Below are 26,838 nucleotides of genomic sequence, written 5' to 3'. Positions count from 1 at the left end.
AAGCCACAGCTCCTGTTGGTAGGTGGGCAGATGAGTTGGGGTCTTTCCTTTCATCCTACTGCTCTTCAGCTCCATCTCCCAGAGCCACCTACTGCATGGGAAGAACCAGCTTCCCACACCATGCACTGCCCTTACAGCAGAAACAGGTTAGCAGAGAGTCTAATCAATCAGTTTCCTCAGGAAAAACATGTGCTAAAATGTTTTATTTTGAAATAAAACTTTTAATTTGGAAATTTCAGTTCAGGGATCTATTTTTAAGTACTTGCAACAGACATGTCTCTACTGGAAGGATTGTTTTTTTTTTTTTTTTTGACAGAAATTCTTTGTGATTAATACAAATTTTAAAAGGTTTAAAATGGCTCAGAGAGCTGTTATTTATACCCTTTTATACACAGTCCCAAAGTTTAAGGTAGACACACCACCTCCCTCAAAATAACAAGACATGAAATCATATATTTTGGAAGAGTCACTGTTATGTCTCTTCTGTCATCTCCAGGTAGCTGCGGAATTGGCACAGGAATTTCATAACCAACTGGGATTGGTTAAGATTTCATAATCTTACTGGGATTACTCTTTGCCTGACTTTTGCCTGCAGCTGTATAGTGAGCTCACTGGTGCAGGGTCTGTCTACTGGCTCATAGCTGAAGCAGGAACAGCAGCAGCCAAAGTGAGCAGTGGAGAAAACTAACATTTCTGGGTGCTGCCAGGCCAGACTAGAGCAGTTCCTATAAAACCCTCATTGTCTGGGAACAAAGATTACATGTGGCAATCCACACATGGGATTTTCATGTTGCACTGCCTAGCCATGTCTAATGCATGCCAACTTCATCAAGGAGCCATCAGCATACCAAAAGAAAGGCAATGAACATCAGCATGCTTTGCTGTACCCTGCCACCAGTTCCTAAACAATACCTGGGATTCCACCTTGCACTTCAGCCCTCCATGGTCCTTCTGATCAGACAGGTGTTAAGGAAGACAGGACCACCGCCTACCACCTTATTCAAAACCCAAACTAGAGATGGTCTGTAGCTGACCCTGGTAAACTGCACGGCCTAAGACTGCTGACTTTTTTGGTCCATGTTGTAAGTTTTTGTCCCTATTTGGGATAGAGTGCTACAAACCCATCAGGAATGATGCTACTTTAGCAACAGTTGTCATGTTGTCTGCTCCTTTTCTAGACATATTCCCTAGCGTGGGTGTCACTTTCACAGTCAAATGCCACTGGACACAGAGTTATGGTAGTGATTACTATGGAAAATAAGAAACACAAGGACAAATCATTTTAACTGAAGAGTCAGCAATAGGAAATGGCAGTCATCCTTTTATGTCATAGTGCCTCCCAGTTGGACCTGGGCTCTGCAAAATGGGGAAAGCGAGTCCGGAATTGCATAGATCCATTATCCTCTATGGTTCAGGACGACAAGCTCATTAGGAACTATAGCTTCATTAGGTAGCAAGAGCTGCCCTGTTGTCAGGCTATGATCTATTTCTTATCTTGGATTGTGTCACGGATTTTCTCTCCCACATCCCAATCACAATTGACTACCACACCTCACTGCTTTTGGTGATGGAGGGTAGATCTTGCTTTAAGAATTATAAGCCAGAGTTTCAGTAATACCACAGTAATATCTGCTAAATATTACTCAGTATTATCCACGTACAAGTATGCCCTTACTTCTCCTCTCTGGTATGGAAAGGGATCACTTGCCAAATGTCTACAATTATTAGCAGTTCCTATTACAGAGCTAATCTATGCTCAGTGATTACATGCACCTGAGTGCACAGTAATAACAAAAACACTGAACCACACCTTTGCAATATATATATTTACCTTTGCATTTAAGAGATGCCCAAATTTACAATGTAAATCAAATAGTAAAATGAAACCACAAACACCAATTAAAAATATTATTTAAAAATGTGACTGTTTTGGACACGCTGGAGGGTACAGGGGGGAAAAAGGCAGGACACTACTTTATTCTATGGGGATCCTTTTTCCTTTTAAGGTCTGTTTTTTGAAGGCAAAACAGATTAACATTTAATCTGTCATTGTAATGATATATAGTATTTACAAAAAAATTGAAAGAGTCAGAAAACAATGATATCTTAGAAAGTTCTATGTTATTTCTTAGGCTTCCAAAAGAAGTGCTCAGATATAATTGCTTGAAGTAGACTTCAAAAGATTTGATACACCAGCAGCTGCAGCAAATACATGGCTTTTTCTATTTTAATTATCCGTTTCTTGTAATAGGTTCTACAAGCCTTAAACATGAATAGAGATCAGAAGGGGAGCCAGATTTTATGTTTTACCTACACTATTCTGAAAACAGGGTAATAATTACAGAAATGGCTGAAGCTTGCATGGTGGTTTGTTTGTGTAAGTGAAGTACTCCCCCAGTGTTTCTCTTCTCCAAGTTCAGTGATTAACTCCACTTAAAACCCAATCCTTGTGTGTCTGTTGACAAAAATATCTGCAACATAAAAGATTTAATAGCAATACTTGCCATGAAATATTTTGGCAAAGTGAATCAAACATCACATCAAACACAGTTGAAAGGCAAAATTCGCAGCCAACAGAACAGTTTTATCAAACTCAAATTCTGATGTTCTTTTATTGTGGCAAAATCAAAATTACTTCTATCTTACAGAATTTCTTTGGTCAAGGTGAAAGCATTTTAGATATTGTTAGATATTGTTTGATAAAAAGTTGATTTAAAAATTTGATATTTTAGATATTGTCTTCTTCGCAGGAATGTAGTACATATTCTATTATGGCAAGACTCTGCTTCCTTGCTTGAAACTGTAAAATATATTGCTGTCCTGTTTCACAAAATTTAAAGCTGTTCTGGTGAATACACAACTTTAATTTAGAGTTTAAAAAAAAATTTTCACGCCTCATTTATTTAGAAGCTCTTTGCCTTATCACTGCTCTAGCTATTTAAAGCACTGCCTTTCTGTTTATCAAAGCCAACTTTCTTCCTTCTCCATTTTTTAAGATAAAAAAATTAAAAAGTAGCCTTTCCACTGACATTATTCTTATAACATACCAAATTGAAAACATTTGCCAAGATTCTCCTGCATGTTGAACTGCAATCTAAATATGGCCCCTTTATTTAAGTGGAGGCTTATTTATTCGAGAGACAATTTTTTGGAGGATTTTCCTAATGAGTGTGGTGACAGCAGCTAAAAAATTTGAATTAGTTTTTAATTTTTAATTTTTGGAACATTGATTTTCAGACAATTTTTGGACATATAATTAAACATGAAGTTAATTATCTGTTATAAAAGGACTCTTTTAATGCACGCCTTTCACTGCAGGGAGGCTGTGCAGTCAGGCTGTAATCTGAGCCCAGCACTAACACTGCTGCCAGGCAGAATGGCTACTGCACATACCACAGCCTGGCAGCGCGGGATAGGGGCAATCCTAGACAGACCCTCAGCAGAACCAAGACCCAGTGGGCAAGAGCTCCAGGCCTTTTCATCAAGGCTCTTCCTTTCACGTCCACCAAGATGACCAGAGCGAACCTGCACAAATGGGGAATTACCTCACAGATGAAGAAGTTTTGGCCCTTGTTTGTTATGATAGGTGGAAGTCCAGTTAGAAACACGTCCCATAAACTGGAAATATGGTCTCATAAAGCAAAAATCCCTGTTTTCACTCGTTTTTAATTCTCAAAACCTGCAGCTTTTGTGCTGGACTGTTACATGATTTCAGCAGATATTTGTAAAGTTCAAAGGAAAATCCATTTAGAATTTTTTATGTTACGAAAATGACATCAAAATAGTGGTTTTCCAGTTTTATAAATACATTTAAGATCATTCAAAAGCTGGCTGAAGTTTAGAGTTTCACATTTCTCTTGATTATTTACATCATGCTAAAACTTCAAGCCACTGTTATGCCTGACCCCTCCTGCGCTGAGCACAGTGCAGTGTCCCAAAGAGCTATGGTCAAATGCTCTGAACCTGCAGACATTTACAACATTCTTGACTGTAAGCAGGTGAACAGTCCCCACTGAAGTAAAGTAACACAAAATTATGTCAGAGGTAATGGAAATTTTTAAGATGCCATGAATCCTACAGTGAGACCTGCACAGACTCAGGCCTGTCTTTTTAGAGTTATTTGGACAAAGCCTAGATCTTTTTAGCTGAACTATCACCACAGAGGTAACAAATTCCACAGGTAAACACTTCTACACCACCTGAGCACGAAAAGTGTTGTGCACTGCGCCTGAAATGATACCTGTTGACATCCACCTTGTCAACAAGCTGAAACTACATCTGTTCATTGCTCCCCTCATTTCACACGTTTCAAACCTATGCTCATGTCATCCCAGTGACTACAGGCAAAAATATCAGGGGATTCCTAACCAATTTCCTTTGTGCACACAGGAAACAATCATCTCTTTCAGCCAGAGGGTGTCATGCAGACATCCTCTGTTTTGTTCACTCCAACACAATCCACATAATTTTGTAGTTTAAGATTATTCCTAGTTAGTACATACTCTAATGAAAATAAAAGGAAACTCCAAATACAGTTATGAATATGGAGTTAAACTTCAAAAATATAGACTAGAGGACAAACACTTAATCCTCTACAGATACGTTGGTGTAAATGTGAAGTTGACTGCTGACATGGGTGGAATACCTCCAAATTTATACTGTCAGAAAAAAGACAATCTAGCTAACAGTTCCTAAAATTACTAAATGAAATAATAGCTCTTGAATAAGATATTTGTAACAGATAAAAATATTAGCATGTTGCAGATCTCCAGACAGATCAGGCAGGATTGCACTGCAGTTAGAAGTGATATTCTGATGAAAATATAGACAAAGGTTTAGTTTAAGTGAGAAATAATTCTTTCTCAAGTATCACACCTTCTTTTCTCCGTAAGAAGTATCCATGTATTTTCAGTACCTGCACTGGCCTATACAATGTGACATCTATTTTTTGTAGAGATGTGCAAAACTGGGATGGTAGCATTGGTTCTGAAACTGTTTTCTACCAGATGTGTCCTATTCCACCTTTTGGATTCAGTTTCTATTTGAGTTTTGTTTTAGAATAATTCTTGTTTAATTTTATTTTTCATGTTAAGTTGCAAAGTTGTACTAATAAGAACTGGTATTTTCATAAGAGCTGGAATATTCTGCCCTTTAGTTATCATAAAATCCTGTATTCTGAACATGTCTTCAGACAGTTATGTGAATTATTTGTTAGCTGTTAGGTGGATTTATGCTTTTCATCTTAGCCTGAAGTTCTCTCATGAGCATTCAGATAAATTTTGAAGGTGTTCAAAAGCTAAGCATCCAATTGTATTATGTTAATATTACAAGATATCTATATTCATGCATCACAAATGACTGTGCTATAGTTTACTTAATATTTTGCATTATTATATAAACATGAGTCTAACGCCAATGCATTAGTTCCTTTTTCTCCCTGGTGTTTAAGATTGCACTGAAGTCCCGCTGACGCCATAATTGAGGTTAAGCATGTGCATAAGTGCTGTTTGAGATGGGTCCCTATTCCCCAACATGCCGTTTGTCTCTGGTAGATGATGGAAGATTGCTTTACTCTTTGCTCATTAATATAAATATATTTTATCCTCTCTTTGCACTAGCTATGTGCCACAAAATCATTTTTATCATTATGTTATTTATAGTCATGCACATTGCAGGAATATTCCATATACCTATATGTGGAATTACACCAAATGCAGTAACCCACACTTCAAATACTATTTTGGGGGAAATATGGATTTCTAACTTTAAAGTGTATTTCAGTGCACTCAACAGGATTAAATTAAGATTAAGCACTGAACTATAACTCTGTATTTCCTGGCTTTGAGCTTCATTGCACCACGTTAATATTGGGTTATCATAGTACGTACATAGAATATTTGTTACAAGGTTTGTGAATAAGTGATTCTCATCTCCTTTGTAAGGAAAATTGACTCCATTACAGGAGAGAAGAGACATCAAGCTAACATTACATGAAGTCATAATCCTCTATTGAGACATCACACAATGACATTGTTAACATTAGTATACAATATTTATTATAAATAAAAGAGGCTATTGAGTCTTTCAACCCATAAGCAGCTCTGTGTGATGACTTCACTGTAGGAACACAGTGGAGTTATAAAGAGGATAAAAGATTTATTTATATCTAAATATGTTCTCATTAGTAATTCTGCACTAGCATGTAGCAGATACAATTGGAGGACCAGTAGGGTTTTGTGGTTTGGTTTTGGTTGTGGTTTTTTTTTTCTTTTTTTTAAATTACTGCTTATTGTTTGCACTCTAACTGTGAAAAAAAAAAGAATAAGAAATTAGTTAATGAATTTATTGTACTGTGTATTAATAATTTTCATGAATGAAGAATTATTCTGTTTTTATGGGATATAGTAACGTGCCGTCACTCCATAACATGGAGATCCAGTGGGCCATTAGCTCGGACCTTGGTAAAAGGTCCCTCCTGCACATGTAACATATAGTGATGAAGCACCACAGTGTCATATAAGATTTCATGCTGACCTGCTTTTATATTATACTCTGTCCCAAACACCACTTTTTCTATTTCTCTTAACACTACAGTTAATGACTAGCCCACATTGCATGGAAGGCACCCAAACAACTGCCTGCAGTCCCTTCCAAGATCTCTCATTGACTCTGTGCTGTCATCTCAGTCTATTTTAAGGAAATTCAACTCAGCTTAACACCAAATCCTCTGTACTACCTCACTTTGTCTTACTAGCATAAATATCTCCCTCCTCTTTGGGGCCAAAGTTTACTTTCAGGCTATTGTTTCACATTCACTTTTGTCACATGAAACCTAACAAAAATAAGGTAGTGGTTTGAAGTATGTGTCCATACTTCACATTTGACTACCATTGTTTTTGTTCAAAACCACATCTTCCTTTTTGACTAGCCTAATTTGTCATCTTTAATTTATTTTCAGTGTTCTTAAACAGTTCTATTGGTAAAACCTTTAAGATATTTGAGGATATTTCGCTACTAATGGAATTATGGTACAAGAAGAGTAAGTATGTGTATACATTATATGGAGAATATTCTCTGTGTAACAAGAACCCACCCCATAACTGCCACTTAACAGAATCACCAGGGCAAAAAAAAAAAAAAAAAAAAAGCTAAAGTAATGCATTATTTTTTATCTTAGAAGAATGACGTTCATCAGGTATTAATTTCTCATCTTGAGAATTACATTGCCATGGTTCATCTCTTTCTAAAACTGCATTTAAGTTGATTACATGTAAGCTGACTGATAAGAAAATCTTATTCATATTGAAAAACAAATCATTTAATTTAGAAGCACTCAGCTCAGCAGAGAAAGTTCTTACCAACAATTACTGAGATCTGAAGAATTCTACTCCACCTCCAAATGTAGATGAAAAAACATTTACTTTTCCTGTTAATTTCAGCTGTTCATTTTCAGCAATAAAATCTCAAACTTTTTAAATTGAAAAATAAGGCCAACAAAATATGCTTTCCCGTGGTCTCAGTCTTCCCCTTTTATTCAGTCTTTGTTTGTATAAAATCTTATTTATTCTGCTGAAAGCCGGACTTAAAAAAAAAAAGCTTTAATTTGAAAAGACAATTTTGAAAAACAAGACAATATTTCCAGCTTGATCTGCTTAAAGGAACTAGCTGTTAAAAATTAACACAGCTGACATAAGTTATTTTCATTTCCTATGCTTTTTCTGTCACCATACTTATGAACTCACATACTCCATTTAAAGAGATAAGATTATGAGAGTAAGTTCCTGTTACTATATAACAGAACAGAAAATACGGATATTGTATGAGTTTAATATAATAGAAACAACATGCTGTTTATATCCTACTACCCTGGGTTTTTTTGCCTCAGTCTATGATAAAGTGCCTGAGGGGAACAGAAAGATAAACTTAATAATTTAGTGAAATTTTTCCCATTTTTAAAGATTTGTTTGCATACTTGTAACCTTGTAGAAGTACACAGTACAGATCTGCATACTGTTCATTCAGGATTCAGATTATGAGCTTCAGCACACTGACACTTTTTTTAAAAAGTATTTCCAAGTTTATAATTTCAATTGCTTTGTGCTAATGATGCACAATACAATGGGGCTTGGGAGGTATTCCCTACTATCTCTCCTGTCAATCCAGCTCTTAACTCTAAATCTCCAAGGGTCCAGCCCAAGTCCCATTAAAACCAGTGGAAACGTTCCCACTGACTTCAGCAGAAGCTGGATCAATACAGATCTTAAATTCAGTTATTGGACAAATATTATTATCTTCTGATTCATGCATTTGTCAGGCATAAAAATAACCCAGTTTTGTTTCTTTAATGGGTTTTTCACAGTAATCTAGGTGCCTGGTGCATCTGCAATCTGGCAAAACAGATATCTCTTTTTGCAGAAAGCATATATAAGTTTCCCCATCTATCTCAAAAAAAGTCTCACAAAGCTATTCAGAACTCAGTACACGTTCTTTCCTCTTCACAACTCATTTTCCTTTTTTTTTTTTTTTTTTTTTTTTTTGTGACAACCTAGGCAATAATTCACAGCTCACTGGGTCTCCTAAATAACCCCCTTTATATTTACATGGTAGGCATTCCCCCATTACACAGCAGGATTCAGATGTATTGGCAGGCAGTCATTAGGCATTCTTAAGACTTTGGAGGTTTAACATACCCTTCTCTAGTTAGTGTCTTTGAAAACGCCCTGTATGGTTACCATCTCAGCAAATAAATAGCAAATCTTGACAATTTAACAATAACATAAACTGTGCCATTTTGTCATTTTGAAGTGGTTCCTTGTTTGGGTCCTATCCAGACTCCCACACGAAGCCTTTAAAGCTCAGAAGCTTTTCACGCAATGGAGGATTGTTTTGTTTCTTTCTTTTGCTAGAAATTAAATGAACTAGTTGAGTTTCTTTGCTAAAACTTTCATAAGTGTATACTTGCATTGCATTATGTATTGCAATTACTTTAACCCAGCATCACTAAGAATACTGAGGGAAATGAAAATGATGCAAAATTGCACTCTCTATTGATGAATGGAGAAAAGTCCTTTTAGGAAACAGAGATCAACTACAATAAAGGTAGTAAAATGTGTTACTAGAAAGATTCCCAAGACTAACTCTCACAGAAGTGAGACTTTCACTAGAAGATCATCTTTCACTACAAAGTAATGATCTGAGCACAAAAGAAGAGCCAAATTTCCAGGGCTTACGGTATTGCTCTGGCTGAGGAAGCTCCCCTGACTGACTTCCTCCACTGCCTACAGAAAGTCATTAAGACACTGCTCCAGAGCCTGCCTTGACACTGACATCTCTTGTGCAAACACGACCTACTGGGTTCACTTCCTCCTTCACTTTCCTAAGACATGGACCACAGGAATAACAACACCTCTTTGAATTCCTTAGTAAGTGCCAAGTTATATTACGGAGGCTTGTAGGAACAGAAATGAAGAAAACAGAGAAGTTGATTCATGTTAGCATTACTGATACTTCATACTGGTAATTCTACTTGTTATGAAGAAACCTCCAAACAAACCTGGAGTGACAGATTGCCCATCACATCTAGAGCAGTTTGCATCCTATGAGCCTTGACTTGACACAAATGTTCAAAACTGGATTCGGTTACTGCATGGATAAATATTTCAAATTAATATATAAAAAGTGCTTAGATCAGCAAAAAATCTAAAGGAAAGTGATTTTGTTTTGAAGAAAAAAAAGAATACAACCATCTTTTTGTTTACAATTGGACTATTCTCTTTTTAATATTATCTGAAAGTTTAATTGGGGTATCTGTTTCTTTGATGAGAACCAGAGCCTTCATGATACAATGCCTTATATGTGTTACACACAATGTTATTCAATAAGTCCAGTTTTAAGGAGCAAATTCCGGGTAATTCTTAAAATAAGAGCCATTCACACTGATGCAGAAGTCATGACAGGATATGAAAAGTATGTGGTGATAGCTAATCTGCAAAGTCATTGCTCATGTTAGCAAAATTAGTAAAAGCATTTTGAAATGTTTAAGACCAATAAGCACTTGAGTATGTATTTCCCATATTTACAAAGTTCAAGTACCATGCTGACAGCACCAAACAATTCACCACCACAGTTGTAATGAAAGGAAGGGGTCCCCAAAACCACAAATCCTTTGGGGTTTGCTTTAATCAGAGTAATTTTTAGTTATATTTTTTCTTATGGCATCTTATAACTTCTGAAGACTTCTGTTTCACTTTTAAAATTTCTGTAGAACACAATATCCCTCTATCATTTGAAATGCTTTGATAATGTTTCTTTTAAACTGATTATTTGTTTAAAGTTCAAGCTAATAAAAGTAACATCCTATTAAAAGAAAGCTTGGGTGCAGAGCAGTGTTGTTTTGGATGCCAATTGGTCATGTCACTAGCCATCCATGAAACATATGCTGAAAACAGTCAAAAGTGTTCAGAAATGCCTCTCTAAGTCATAAATCTTTTACAGGTACAATTATGTGAGAGCAGGAATAGGAAAAGCACATTCAACATCTGGAGTCAAATGAGTTTACTGAGGTAAAATGGCAAAATTAAATTTAGATGAACTTAATTAAAAAAGGGGATCCAATTTAATATGGACATTCATCAACTTCTCATTGAAAACCTTTCTTGCCTCAAGAAAATATAATAAAGTATGAACACAAAAAACATATAAAGGCTGAAATGAAGTGTGAAGGGATGGTCAAATAAAGAAGTGCAGTAAGAAGGAACACTCTTTTTTCCTCATTTTGACACACATGTGCATATACACACACTTTTCCTTTAATTGTACAGAATATTGAACTATTTTTTGTCTCTGTAACAGTGGAACAAGTGAACTGGTCAACTGTATGCCCTGAAGGTCATTAATCCTTCTGAGGCATACGCTACACATTTACTGATAACATGAAAATGGAACTTTCTCTCTCTTTCCCTGTATGTGTTTATAGTTGGTCAAATTTTTCCCCTAGATCCTAAAGAACTTTAGCTAAAACCAGTTATATCAGTGCTTAAATGATCGTTACCTGAATTGCTCCTGCTGAAGTGAATGGGAGTTTTGTCACATGGCTGGGCCATGGATGACTTGCAATGGATTTTTATTTGACTTAGTTAAGACACAACAAATGAGGGTCTCTTGCTTTCCTTTACTAGGTCATTAATGTCTTCTGTTTCCAGGGGAAAAAGATCTATAGTTCAGTACCAGTCACTTCTAGTTTCCATGAATTCTGACTGTCAGAACAGCATTGACTTTCAGCTCTCCAACTTACAGTGCATACAGAATTTAGTAGTGTCAAACAATAATCTGAAAAGTTTAGAATAGTTTTATTAAGATCATATTATTTCCTTACAAAACTGCCTTGATAATTTGTTGTTCTGCACCTTGGTTATGTACTCAAGTAACATGATATGAATGCTGTATTCCTTTATTTCTAATAAAGGGCATTATTAGTACAGTATGCTCTGAGGGAGATACTGTGTTTTATTAGGAAGACACTCCAACATTAGAAAAATTACCCAGTAATAATGAAATGTAATCTGTCTTAAGGATTTATGATAACACATTATTATGCTCATTTTTGTGTGAAAAGAGCAGGATTGGACAGGAATGCTATTGTTATTGAATACATCTTTAAACTGAAGCAGAGATTTTATTGAAGTACTTGGTTAATGACAATAAATTGCTAGAGGAATGCTGAATACAGGTTTTGTTTCCATGTCAGAAGAGTTCTAGGTTTTGTGGTGTAATCTAATTCAAAAAAATTTATATTTCAATAGCCTGGAATCATCAGGACTTGGAAGTGGTGGTACTTGACATCTGTATCACAGTGACCTAAAACCAACATGAGCATGACTGGACAGGGTGAGATCAAAGGGCTGTCTATATCCTGCCTCTAACAGCGGCTATTAGTCAATGCTAAATGGAGTAGTATAGCACGCAGCAGTATGCCTCCCCTGGCCTCCTACTTCCCCAGGTCCCCAAATACTTAATGTGGCATGTGGCATAATGGTGAGAATAATTTTAACCAAAATATCATCACAGGCAATATTATAATCTAAAAATTAGATCTTTCTTCCCCCAAAAGCTGAACACTTACACACCAACGTGATTTCCTGTTAAAGTGCTACTCCACACTACCCAACTACAGTTTTCTAGAAAATGTATTCCAAATTGATGCAAAAGTATGGTGGGACTCAGCTGTTCCCTCTTCCTCTTCACTTTTACCAAAGCAGAGAATTTATCTCTGCAGCTGAAATTCTGAGCTTCAAGATGCAGACAGATTACATCCCTTCACAATGTCTCCACAGCAGTATTTGAGAATCTGACTCAACGTTTGAGCAATCAGACTAGTTACAACAAAGGTAGCATTAGAGGGGAAAATAATTTGTAATTTTAAAACTTACTACTCAAGTTTTCAGCAAGAGGAAATTACTGAATTTTCTTTTTGTGCATTTTACTTTCTCTTTGGAGCCTGCCCACCATCCTTCTGTAAATGGTTACACTCTTCAAAATGTGAAATGTCAAACCTTCTGAGAGCAGTTACATTAGTAGAGAGGACAATAAAAACAGCCTTTCCGATTTTAGTTTGATGAAAATTGCTCAGAACTTCTGTCCTGAGCAAAATCTCTTGCAGGTCAATATATGTTCTTATATCTCTCTATCCTTGCATTGGTCAAGGGGAAGTACTTCATCTTTCACACAGATTCAGTTTCAGTATAACATAACAGTAAACAGTAATATTCTAATGTGGTTTACTATGGCATCTTTAGACCTTACCACTGAGACCGAATGTGAAGATCCTTAAATTGCTGGCATCCGCGTTCCTGTAGAGTCTGGCACGAATTCAGATGAGTGATCCTGCCAAAAGTCAGAGGAAAATATTCATCAGACAGATGATTATTTTTAATCACACTTTCCCAGTACCCATGGAAGCCTTACTTTATAAATGCCTACTGCAGGTTTAATGATAAGACCACTAAAATAGATCTGAATGCAACACACCAGCACGTTGACTTTTTGAGTGACTGTGAACCTGAATATTGATTCCCACAGGGTACAGTCTATAGAGAAACTGTCCTTTTATGAAAGCAATGCAACAGATTTTACCAGGAAAAATAACAGTGTGCTGCATTATTAGTTTTAATAAACTGCATTAGAAAGACGCCTCATGGAAAAAACAAACAAAAATGCACACAATTGTCCAACCCTGAATTAATGAAGCATACACTCATACACAGTTCATTTTCATTTCAGATCAAAGAGGTTTTGAAGTTCAAATAAATTTGCCTCCTAATAGTTTTAGTGCAGGATTATCTCTCTTAACATCTGAAAAATAACATTCAGAGTTGGCATTTAACAGCTTATTTGTATTGCAGCACTTCAGGGACAAGCAAACTTGTAATTTCTACCATATGTGGAACGTTTCTTTCATTAAAGTATTGAAATTTCTGTACAAAAAAACATGACTGAGAAAAACTCTAGCAAAAGGATTATTTTACAAAATACATGTATAACATATAATTATTTTTGCTAGTTACTTTTAATTAATGCATATTATACTGTAAATACAAATATGTACATGTATACATTTGTTTCATTAAGGTTTACATGGTTATTATAAAAATTATTCAAATTACTTCTGTTTAGGAGAACATGAAAACTATCTTGAAGTGAAAGCAAAGAAAAAATGGAACTGATGACAAGAAACACATAGGCAGGTGGAGCAGTGTTCTTGCGTCAGACCAGTTTTATGAACTCATTGCACTCAAATCCAAGTTGCCTCTATAGAATAACAGAGCAAATTCAAAACAGGAAAAAACTGAAAAGAGCTAACATCAAGCCCTAGATGAATACAGAGGGTCTCCACATATCTCCTTTCCTCTTTTACTCAAGCTTCCAATGAAAATATTACCATTTTCACTACATAACAACAAATACCTTAGAGTGAGATTTTCAAAGACATGTAAGAAAACTGGGTGTCTAATTCCCTCAGGCAGTTTTGAAAAGTGCACAATTAATATACTATATAGCTCCTTATACATCAAACAATTTCCCAGTGAACTTCACATTAATCTTTAATCTAGACACTTTAATCTTCAAATCTTCATACAATAATCTTCAATGAAAGGTTCTTTCTGGGAGTTTACAGTATATTTAACACAATTTAAAAACTACTAGTGCATTGCCCTAGCTTTTAATATTCAGAAAATGTTTTATAAATTAGATCAACTACAACCTGGCCAAGGTTTCTGTTTTTTTAATATCTTTGGAGGAAGATTACAACAAAAGGGTGCTGGAGGGAATGACTTAGCTGGTTAAGCATCAGCTCACAATATTTTAAATCACCCCAAAACCATAGCTGCAGATCCCAGAATTTATTCAGTGTTTCACTTTTTCCAAGGTAAGGACTAGCATCTCTGTGTACGTTATTTGGGAAAAAAGCATAGCTTACAGTGTATACTACTCTTTTTTGGCAGCTCTGTGTGCACATCTGGCCATGGACATAGTTTCCATATCTGTGTTTTTGCCAAAAATATTAACTGTTAGAATAGCGTGCCAGGCCCATTCTGCAGGGATATAGCCATGACTTCAATTCCTCCTGGCCTTTACTGTTCCCTTCAGTACTGTTTACTCTACCACAGCACCTCCGAGTTCTACTCATGGACCAGGACTTCACAGTATTAGCCCTAGCTAAATGCACAGTGGAAAAAACTTCTAAGAATTTATACAGTGGATTGAGGACAAAAGGCAATAGGTCAGTATGAAGTAAGAGAAAAAAAGAAGATAATAGCCATTATGACAAGCAGTATTTTTTGCAGGCAGCCTGGCAAAGGCACATTTTGAGGAGAGGTTTGAAGAACCAGTTTTGCAGAAGTGTCTGAAGAGTTTTGACAGGAGAAAGCGTGAAGGTCCTGGCTTGAAAACAAGAGTTGAGGAGGAAAAGGACATCATGACTCAAACTGAGGTTGAAGCTGCTGTTTTCATACTGACTGAGAGATGACACAGAGTAGAGAAAGGACAAATAATCTGCCTAAAAGAGAAAAGGGAGAGTAGCATATCACCTGAGTGTTATTGTCAGAAAGCAATATGACCAAAAAAAGAGAGAAACTAGGAAAACAAGGTTTCTAACAGCATTATTTGAGTTGGGTAAGATTATGTTTGTTGAGATTTGAGAAAAATTTACAGTGCAAGAAATTTAAGAGCCTATAAGGATGGCCAGGCCACATGTCAGACTACATGCCAGCTGGATTTGTGGTGGCTAAGAGAAATCCCAGTTGAAGACAAAGCTCAGGTAATGAATTTGGGTGACAGATGAGGTGATAGGTTGTTAATAGACATCATGAGAAAGAGTAACTGGCAGGGCTTCTGCAGAAAGAGCAAGGACCAATGTTTTAGCAATGTTTGTTTGAGATACCACTTCAATATTTACACAGAAACAGACTTAGATTTTAGTTTGGGTAGGAAGAGGCAGGCTTGAAGTACAGAGGTCCACGTAGCTCCTAATCCGCCTCAGTAACATGGTAGCTGAATTTGTGCTTTCATGTGAGATACCTCATGGATAAACTGAGAAGGAAGTAAAAAGCTGACTTTCCTGTGAACTGCAACTGGAGACCTGATAAGGCAGACTCACCAAAGAGCACACACAGGAAGGGATAGTGTCACGGAAGCCAAAAGAAGAAAGGATTACAGTAAGATTATCAAAGTTAAATATATATTGAAACATCCGATAGGTTCACATGGTCAAAGGTGGAGTACCGATTCTCTGACTGGACTGGAGAAAGTTATTACAGACTGGTTTGAGCAGCACCTGTTGACTACAAAGAGTGGGAATTAGATGGCAGTGACTGTAGTGTGCTCCATGCATTCAGGGATGAGAGCTTATTATATGGGCAGGTGGGGTAAGCACTGGGACATTCTGAAGAAGTGAAAGACTAAGGCAAGCTTGAATTGTGCGAGAGAAGAGGAAGAAGAGAGTGACAGACTGAAGGAAAAAAGGGAAAAGATGGGGCCACTGCATAAAGTGGATGAGCAGAGGATGATAGCAGCTGGAAAACTTTATAACTTGTGACAGGCTAGAGGACTGTTTCAGGAACAGAGGAATGAGTGAAAGGAGGAGTTATGAAGATGAAAATCATATATTTGTCAGTTTTCACTGGGAAAAAATTGTCAAGATCCTTCTCAGAGAAAGAAATTGTGGTGGGAGAAGAGGCTTTGAGGAATGAGTCAAAGGTGGTGAAGAGGAGATTAGGACCGTGGGTGAAGATTTCAATTATAGTAGCTAGGCATCCGATGGAATTGAGAAGTGAAAAAAAGAATGACTGCACCATGGAGGAGGCCAGCTTGGTCACAGGATTTCTGCTGGAAATGCCTTATTGCACAAAGCAACAAGCAAAGAAAGTATCTATAAGAATGGTGGTCTTGATGGCTTTGAGAGATTCAGAGAGAAGGCAGATGCTGAACTCAATCAATTCAGGAACATTGCTTGCTTTTGTGCAAGGAGACCAAGGGAGGAGAGACAACAAAGAAGTCGCTGAGCATTTTCCACCCTTGCTAGACCAAGTCATAAGTGGGTCTTTATTTAAAACTCTCAAGGTGTCTGTCACAGATGAATAGAACTTGACATGTGGATGAGCTTAATTTACCATGGAGCTGCAGCACTTAAAAAATGATTGCAGATCCATAGAAGGTCTCTGAATATCTTGTTTTCATTCAGACACGACACTTGAACTGGCTAAAAGATATGGCATATTTGTCCCACTATGCTTTTTATCTCAGAAAAATCCTATGATTTGTACTTTGAGGAAAAATGTGTGAAATATTTCATATTCATGGGACACATTTCAGTGTGAGGACATGAACATTTGATAATTTGGGTTCAAATTTCCATTTTCTTCATGGTCAAGAGTCCATTCTAGGGATAGAAAGATGCATGCTAGCAATCCTATCACATTTCTGGTAATGCAGAAGGATTTCAGCATATATATTTTTGAGCAGAGGCAGCAGCAAGCCCCTCAAAGCATTGGCAGACAAATGGCTGATACAACGCCTGAGAAAGCTAATGTTATGATTTATATAAGATAAATTTATAGTCCTGGGAAGCAAAGGAGAGCTTGGGGATAATATGAACACTTAGGTCCAGAAAGCTTAGTGAAAGTAAACTATTGTAAGACACTGAGAATGGATGTTTTTGGATGAAGATATTTTCTTATTAATGATTGAGATGAAATTTACACTGTTTTGGCAGAGTCAGGATTTGAGACTAAAGGAGCAAGAATAAGGAAAAAAAGTAAAAATTCTAAGTTAAAAACCTTTAAGAAAGATATTCTCAAGTGACATCTAAATGTGCATTCAGAGGGGAACAATTAGCTGAGAGGACAGAATTGTTGATTCCCTAAAGATGAAATTCATATTGCAAATCACAAGGGTCTGTGATGGCACCCATAACTTCAGCTTACTAAGTAGTATGTCACAGATGGTATCAAGCACAACAAAGACAAAGGCCTTAGCAAGAGAAACGTTAATCTTGACCAAACATTGATAAGTACTTTCAAAAATTTAGAGATGATAAAGAGTAACAAATGGTTGAACTGATAATGCCCTAAAATTCACTATGAACCCAATGCTTAATTTTACATCTTAATGTAGTCAGCTTGTCTGACTGGATTACCATAAAATACTCATTAATTTAGACATCCATTAGATTAGTCTGTGTAAAATATACGTGTGACACAACAGAAGAAATCCAGTAGCAATAAATACAACATTTTAGAATGGGATTTCTCACTATTTTTGCTCTCCTTCATGAATCAACTCTTCACCTATTTCCATGTAAATGCATTGAATTTAACATAATTTTCCAAAATAATAGTATTTTTTATTTCTTTAGATGTATACACACACATTAAAAAGCTGCATCTACCTATCCACCTTGAATAAAAATTGATGTCCATGCTTTACTGAAGGAATGCAGCTCAGTGTAGCAACACCGGCTAGTACATCTAACAGTGGAGTAAAACACTGGAAAATTACCACTGGTGTTATTTCCTAGAAATAATGTAAATGCAGTATCAAATTGGTTATATAACGCAGATATCATAAGGTTTCATACAGCATAGAAAAGCTGCATTTAAAGTTTTATGGGGGAAAGAGGGAAGATGTGAGGAGACACAAGTTCTGTTTAACACTAAACTGCTTTTAATGCTGTGAAATACATGGAAGCAAGGTTAATTGAAAACCTGAAGTAATATAAAAATAAGTTCAGCCTTTAACAGGAACACATATGGTATATAAAGCTCCATTGAGCCCAGGTGGATAAGCGAACATTTTCAATGCACATTAGTTGAAGAAATGAAGAAGTAGAAGCAGATAACAGGTATCACTAAACTGGAATATTCTGAAGGCCTGGAAGAGAGATAGAAAACCACTACCATGGAAACATTTTATAGATTACTTTTTCTTCCCACCCAGAGAGTAGCAAGTCCCTCATTTCCCTTTAGACAAAGCTTTTTATTGGCTATGGTTATCACCCCGCTAGGGAAAAAGGGGTGGTTTTCAAAGGCAGACTTTAACCAAGAATATCTGGACTCCACTGTAAAGTCACAACATCAGTGAGGTACAGGATTTCACACAGCAGCTCTTCTCTGCCTCAGCACACCTACACACTGCTACAGCAGGAGAGGAGCCTAGGACTGCAGAACAGAGGAATGTGCAGGTCTGTCTCTGTCCTCCAAGGATGCTTTTCTTTCCTTGGGCATGCTTTTATTAGGCTGGAGTTAGTAATGATCCCTGAGAAACTGTAGGAATCACAGTCTAAATATTCATTATAACACACCTGTAAACATCCTATGCACTTGTGTTCCACATTATTCTTAAAAACCATTTAAATATAAGCATATCTATCTCTCTCTATATCTATAAAGAGATATATAAATAAATAGATGTTTATTCATTGCCATATAAAATGATTCCAGCATTTGGTTCATTTACTACAGATGTATGTGGTAAAATGCCAGAGTTCTCTGCTATGCTCTCTCTGTCAGCATGAAGCAGCTAATACCTCAGGCCAGGTACAGCTGAACCTATTTGAAGCTGTATTCTTTTCCATTCAAGTATTAGTAGTCTCTTCCACAACAAAACTGTCCTCAGTTCTCCAAGAATTAGCCCTTTCCAAAATAATGCAGCTTGTTTAGCTGTCATCTCTACCTAGCCTCTATTCCAAAAGGATGCAAACTTCAGACATTCCAACTACCAAATACATGAATTTAATGCAACTCATAGGCCAATCAGTCAGGATCCTGGAAGTACACTAAAATATCAAGGCAGAGAAACCTCTTTCCAAAGGACAGCTCCTGAAATGGTGTTTTGTGACATCAAAATCAGCAACCCTAACTTTGAAGGGGTGGGCCTCTATATGCTCAAAAAAAGAGTTTAGAGAGCAAATCACAAAGAGTATGGTGATTACAAAAAGCATGAAAAACCCAATAGTAATGACACTTTATGAATGGCTATTACTTGCTTATTTTAGAAGAGTGATTTGCTATAATTTATCATTTAAAATAATAGCTAATTTAACAGCTGTTCTTTTATCACTTCTGTATTGAAATAGCATTTTACAGCAATATTATGCCTTCCTATGTTTGAGACTAACAGACTATAACAACTCCCCCCCTGTATTTCAAGACCCTGCCTTAAGCACAGTAATATATTAAAGTTCGAATGCTCAGGATGACGTATGTGAAAACCAGTGCTTGTATTTCATTAGCTGTACCACAACCAACTTAATTACATGTCTAGAACATACACATTTAAATGCAACTGTATGTGTGACATAGTTTTGGAAACTCTGGCTTAAATTAACAGTGTGTTTGTTGTACTTTCATTTTTCTTGCCACTGATTTACAAAGTACTATCACAAACCTTTGATTTCATTGTTTAATAGCAGTATGTTACTTTGTTAACAGGGTCTGAAATATTTATGCAGGCAAGGATTCAGCACCTTTCAAAACACATTTTGTGAGCTGGAATACTTCTGAATTAAAGCCATTTCTTCCTCTTTACAAGAGTCAGATCACATAACTAGATGATAATAATCACATTCAAATTATAACTCAGAAGTTATTAGGTTAAGAGCTAGAGAAGAAACATCCACAATCAAAGCAAAGCTTTTAAACTTATTTTTATCTAGTGATTGGCTACAAAAGGATGCACTAGCAGTCACAAAACTCGGTGTTACAGACCTACCTGTCTGTAGCTCACATTTGAAGCAGCCTTTTCCTTTTTTAAGACATGAGCCTGAATTAACGAAGTCAACGGAGAAGGGTATTTGCTCCAACAAGAATATGCCTGCATCTCTATATCGCTCCCACAGAAACTGTATGTCCCACAGCCCCAGCATGACAGTTCTTTGCTGTAGGCCCAATTTTTCCTCCAAGTCTATCTTTCCAAACCTGGCTCTAGAAAGAAAGACTTTTCTTTTTGTCACAGAGACATACTGGTGTCAATAAATATTTAGGGCATCACTTTCATTCTTAATAAAATTAAAACTCTACAGCTTGAAAGTGAAGCAGGATGTCAACAAACACTTATTTTTCATCTTCTGTCTCCATACTTAGTTATTTCAAAGGCATATTTAGGTACTTCCTCCATTTCAGAAGATTCCCTTTGAAAATGCATTTGAATGAATGTTACCCTTTCCTACAGAGATTTGGCTAAACATTTTTGTTACAGCAATTTTGTTTAGCATGGTAATGCAATCAGTATCCCAGGAGGCTCATCTTTCACATGATGCCTGCCTACAGTTCTACCTGCAAAGTTATATTATGGCAGTCTTCACAGATAACAAAGTACAGAAACTGTAACACATAACGAAGCACAATCATCTGTCAGAGGCTGTCTAAAAAAAAAAAAAAAACCAAAAAAACCCCCAAAAAACCAAACCAAAAACAACCAACCAAAAATCCCCCCCAGTTTTCAATATAAATATTCATTGCAACCACCATGCTATGACAGCGCTTCATTTCAGAAACCAGTGGGCATAAGCTGTATTGCTCATTCACTTAAAACAAATAGTTAGGAGATTCCATGAGCAATTTCTATTTCCTGGACAAAGGGAAGAGCATTATTGTTTTTCAGAGGAAAGGTGAAACAGCAGTGATCAAGCTGTGAACTGAATAAATATAAAGTCTATGAAGTGATTTACTATTCTTACTGCAGCCAGCTAGCAACAAAGTCAATCTCTTTTGTTGAGGCAGTGATTAGTGAGCGCAGTTGACCTGTGATACTTACTGCTTTTAATCCAATGGTTTGCACATTATGTTAAAGGCTGAATTTGCAGAACAATATATTTATTCCTTTTGATACCTTTCCAGTTTTTTAAAAAAAAAAAAAAATCTCTATTTTTAAAAATTGCTTAAGTAAAGGGCTATGTGTAATTAAAAAGTAACTGAAAATAATTACCAGCAAAATCATAATATGGGTCACATTTGCGTGTGTTTTAGTATATATGGCACTGATAAAGTACCATGAGTCTAAATAAGAGAGTCTTGCTAAAATGGACTTGTAAACAGGGTTTTTTTCAGATTTTTTTCATATCCTTGAAATAATTTGGATATTAGACACCTATTCATTCTAATAGCCAGGCATTCATTTCCGTTCTGTATCTTTCACATGAAGCTCTTCTTACAGTTCAGCTCTTCTACTTAAAGATTAAAGATAACTGACAGGTTTCAGAGGAAATGGGAATCTACAGGCTTCACATTTACTATCACATCATTTCAAGTTCTGGGGCTGATTATCATCATTATGTGTTACACTTAGTAGTGTCCCACATGTGACAGGTGCCTTCTGAGCACCATTAAAGGCATCATCTCTTAAATTAGGCTTATGAAGAACAGCCAAAAAAAAGCAACAGATAGATGCTGGAGAGGCAGGAGGAAAACAGACAAATGCCACGATCAGCTAGCAGTGGATATTTCCCCCAATAAGAAAGCTTTAACGGCAGCTATATTGTATCTTTACGTGTATGGTTTTAAGGTTCTTTTTCTCCACATGCAAATATGAAGATATATAGACATCATCAACAAATACAATCACAACAGGATCCGAGTAAGAATCAAGTGTCTTGAGTAGTCCCTTTATGAAAGTAAACCATTGGAGGAGTCTGGGATATCTCACAACAGTTTCCTCCCCACAGGATACCTTGGCTTCTCACAGTTTTTGCACGTGGATGAAGGCACTGCAGTTTGGTTAAGGACACAGAAAGCACTACCAATAGAATTCATTGATTCTCCTCTTTCTGCCCCAACCAGAGAAGCAGAGGGGTGTGCAGAAAATCTCAGGCTGCAACACCAGCCAAATTACCTGTATATGCACACTCATATCCTGCCTCATCACACTTACGCTAAGTTCAAGGCTACCACATAAGCTGCACTGGTGTAGCACGATTGTAGCAGATGGGTCAGACCTCTCAAATGACACCAGGCAATCACAGGGTAATCATCAGGATAAACTACCAGGACCTGACCAGAACTGAGAACCTTGAAACTCATTTTTGTTAGACTTCCTCTATATGTATTTGCAATCAGGCTGGGAAACTCAGGCTAGAATCCCAAGCTACCTTTCTCAATGAAATAAAACACAGTTTAGCAGCAATTGTACAGAAGATGATGGAACTGAAGAAGAAAATGGAGGGTAAAATATATATAGATTTTCTAAAACTCTACTGACACTTGTGGTTTGCTCTAAGCAAAAGCCTTCACCTTGACTTACCTCCATACATATTCAAATTTTCTCCTGAAAACATTTGAACTACCTGCTAGGTAAATTCAGTATGCAAACTACATCTTTGCTTCATTCTGTTCTTCGTAATTCAAACTTCTTCAGGAGAAGCTCATACTAAAAATAAGGGAGCAAAACTTAAATATACCTGGTCAACCTGTTATCCTAATCATCTCAGTATGAAGACATTACACTGAAATAATTAATAATATTTTCAGTCCTTTAAATCTTTATTCACAACAGCGCAGTTAGATATAATTTTTAGTTCACTGGTTTCCAACAAGTTTGTACATTGCTGTGGCTTCAAGAATGCTGAAAGCTATTTACTTATTTGCTACACAAAGAAACAGAAGTATGTGACCTTTGCAAGGCAGTTAAAGTGTAACACGCTGGCCTAGGAAACAAAACTTGGGGGAAAAAAAAAAAAAAAAAAGAGGTTTGTCATATTTCACCTAGCCCATCATTGAAGGGCTAGAGGACAAAGTGCAAAAGAAAATCTTGGCAGCTAAAGCAAATTACAAAGGGAGAGCAGCAGCATGGTTTTAGACATACCTCACAACTATATCATCACAGGACCTTCTGCACAGGGGCAGTCTAATACCTGTACACAAGGAGGGCTTTGTAGAATGGAAGCATTCTGCACAGTTCCATTGCTTCCCAACTTCTGATGCCAAGAATTGCTTTTCCTTGACTTCCTCTGTAAGGGGATGCTCATTTGTTATATTCAGTAAGGGGACAAATAAAGCCTTTTGATTGGTTATATATGTTTTAAACAAGTAAATGAAAAGTGTACTTTCTGAAACCTCTAATAAAATATGTAATTTCACTCATCAATTTTCAGACATTACTTCTTAATAATTTTGGAATTCTTTATTTAAAAATCCTATTTGTAATGGAAATTACTGAATAAGTTATTAATAGAATTAATAAAAAAATACATCCCTGTCTAAAGCTTGGAATTTTTTCACGGTTTTTGATACTGGACTACAAACCTGGTCACTGTTCTGTGACTCCAGTTGTTATTTATCAAGACAATTATCAGGACTAATTGGTCGATATCATTCCTTAAAATGTTCTGTGGTAACTCCTACTACTCTCACAGTTAAAGTGTACTAAAACCTATCTGAAAGAAAGGAGAAAGAACAAATTGACTGCCACAATGTAGAAAACACATTAAAAAAATGAAAATAACTTTACTAACCAATTGCAATTTGGAAGTAGACAAACGGTGAAAGAGCAGCAGACTGTATATGTTATGGGTGTTCTAATTATGTATTTCATCTGGGACTCCATCAACGGTTTCCCTTTTGAAGAATATTCTTTTTCTGTCCTATGAAATCACAATGAATGACTAAGGAACTGTAGGAAGCCAAGTGGTTTCTAAAAACCTTGAATCATCTGTACTTTATCAGCTAGAATTTCATTACAAGGCTGATTCTGTGAATTTCTGAGTTTTTTTCAGGACACTTATGACAAAATCTGTAAAGGACTTTGGTGTCTATACCCAAGACACAAGTCTGAAAAACCTCATTTGCTGTCAGTTCACTTAGAAAATGCTAAGTTTCACAGGTGTTAAAATTCTCTTGTTGCCTATGGCTCTGTATCTGCAAATATGCAGCTGATTCTTAGTTTTGGAGGCCCAAGTGATCCAGGTCTTTCAACTCATTACTCCTTGTATTTGGGAAAGCAAGAGACATTTTCTATGCTGGGCTCATGCCCAGAGCTAAATTTTTTTGAAAATACTTTGCTTCAATATGTCACAGTATAAATACATTTTCAAACAATTATTGAATTAAGAGCTTTGGCGTGGGAACACCCAAATTAAATTATGCTTAAGGATGTACCTTTTGTTGTTCCTAAGAAAATGGAAGTTTGGCTACATGAAAAACCTTTGAAAGATCTTATTTGTATAAGATCATTGGAGATATATTAGTTTCTGGAAACGAAATAATCTGAAGATATATACACTGGGCATGTCTTGGGGAGATTCTGGAAGGGGCCTGTGTAAAACGGGGTGCCAGATCTACAGCTAGGGTAGTGCTGACTGCTAGTGCCCAGAGAAGCAGCAGGGTTTAAGTGTGCATGAGGTGAGGAGAGGAAAAGGAGTAGGATAAGGCAATCTTTGTTTCAGGATCTGTTACCTTTTGAGCGCTTAATTTTGCAATCTTGATGTTTTTTTGCTGTCTAAAAATGTTTTTAACAGAACAGAACTGAACAAACGTCATGAAACATCCACTACTCCAGAATGAGTATTCTTGGTTTAGATACCCTATTTTCTGGTGAAAATTATTTATGTTTAGTCAACACAAATGATAATCAGTTCTGGTAAGTCTATACTGTGGGAGTCTGAGATGACTGCTTTCAAAAAAAATTGTATTTAAAGAACTAGATATTTTTCCTCTTAAAGAAGAGGAATCCAGTGTTAAGAAACCCTAACTCATCAAGAAGTGCAAAAGAGAACCAGAGAAATGTTTTGAGGACTGGAGAGAAGGTCTTAGGCCTCCAGTATTCCAAGAGCTCTATCTGTTAAGTTTATACAAAAAAAGATTGAGAAGTGACCATAACTGAGAGAATACTTGTTACAAAGAGGTTCTTTAATACCATGAAGAAAGGGATAACAAGAACTAATTGCTAGAAGCTGAAACAAGGCAAATTAAAGTTAAGAATACAGCTCCCTTTTTCTTAAGTTAACCATCAGAAACTGTAAGGAGGAGTGGTGCATTCACTAGCAAATTGGATTGGGTATGGTTTAGCAATTTGTTTCAGTTAAAGATACCTATTAAAACTCATATTGCTGTAACTAAGTGGAATGCAGTGATTTATGATATACAAGGCGATCAGATCTGGTTATCTAGGTGGAATGAAACCTTCTACCTTTAATGAAACTGGTACAAGCTGTAGGCTGTGGATGCTATAGGTCTCAGGATTTGGCTTTCACTACCTGACAAGCGCATGTGAGCCCCTTAATGTTGGAAGTGGTATTGCCTGGTACACTTTCCTCATACATTTTAAAAAAACATCTGTGCAGGAAATGTTTCCCAAAGGACATATTCAGAACTTGTTTTAGGGGGCATCAGCTCTTACTCAGGCTTTGACCATTAATATATATGATTCCATTATCCTTTCTCGTTAAGTAGTCCTTGAAGCTTTTTTGCTACTGCAAATAATACATGGCAGATGGGACAACCCTATCAGGTCCTTTTGGGAGGAGATAAGCTCTTTCAGATATTTCCTGATTAGTTTAAGTATCCTTTGAGGGACATTAGTAATCTAATTCCAGCATTTTAAATAGGGGAACAGGAAAAGGCTAGCATTACTGAAATAAAAGGTATGCTAGCATCTACTAACTGCTAACACCATGTCTCTTGCTATTCCACTTCTTTTTTGAAAATGAACATTATTTTAAGAGAGTAACATATTCAAATGTAGGTGATAATATTTTTTGCCCACTGACATTAATTTCACTAAAATATGTAAATATGTACTTAATAAATCAGCTTGTTTATACAATTCAAAGTCCTACATTGAAAATTTTAATCAAGTTTATCTATCAAGAATACATAAATTAAGAAGTTTGAGACACTTGCATGAATGGTAAAGTTATTTAAAGTTATTTCTACAAGTTTTGTCTCTAATCCTTACATTTTTTCCATGCAAATCAACAGGAAGCACACGCAGACTAGCCATTCCTCCCTTTACATGGATTGAATTGTATATGTAATATCTGCAACATAGAAGCTCTTATACTGATGTGAAATTGGGGCCTAATTGAAGAAGATCTGCTCATCTAACTAGCTGTCCTATCCCTAGGGAGCTATTAGAAGCCTAAAAGTGACAAACATTGTAATACTCTTCAAAATATTTATTAATTAAATAAGGGATTATATTATTGAGTCATCAGGAAGTTGTAACTCATGTACATAGCAACACTATTAACTACTTTTTTATGTAATAGCCATGTCCATAGCTTACTGTTTTGATCCCTCAGTTTCTACCTACTTTGTTTCCCTATAACAACTGTACAGTCTGAAAAATGAA

General features: G+C 36.4%; 1 protein-coding gene across 1 annotated transcript in view; it reads right to left on the bottom strand.

The window, feature by feature from the left end:
- SEMA6D (semaphorin 6D) overlaps positions 1-26,838 on the bottom strand; it is a 231,900-nt gene that overhangs the window by 125,262 nt on the left and 79,800 nt on the right. Inside the window, exon 2 of the mRNA XM_030014926.2 lies at positions 12,802-12,882. The gene's annotated coding sequence lies outside the window, so the exon portion shown is untranslated. The remainder of the gene's footprint in view (positions 1-12,801; positions 12,883-26,838) is intronic.

The sequence above is a fragment of the Aquila chrysaetos genome, chromosome 5 (assembly GCF_900496995.4).
Source record: "Aquila chrysaetos chrysaetos chromosome 5, bAquChr1.4, whole genome shotgun sequence".
In the NCBI taxonomy this organism is placed as follows: domain Eukaryota; kingdom Metazoa; phylum Chordata; class Aves; order Accipitriformes; family Accipitridae; genus Aquila; species Aquila chrysaetos.
Note: the sequence above shows the minus strand (reverse complement) of the source record. Positions and strands in the feature narration are given on the sequence as shown.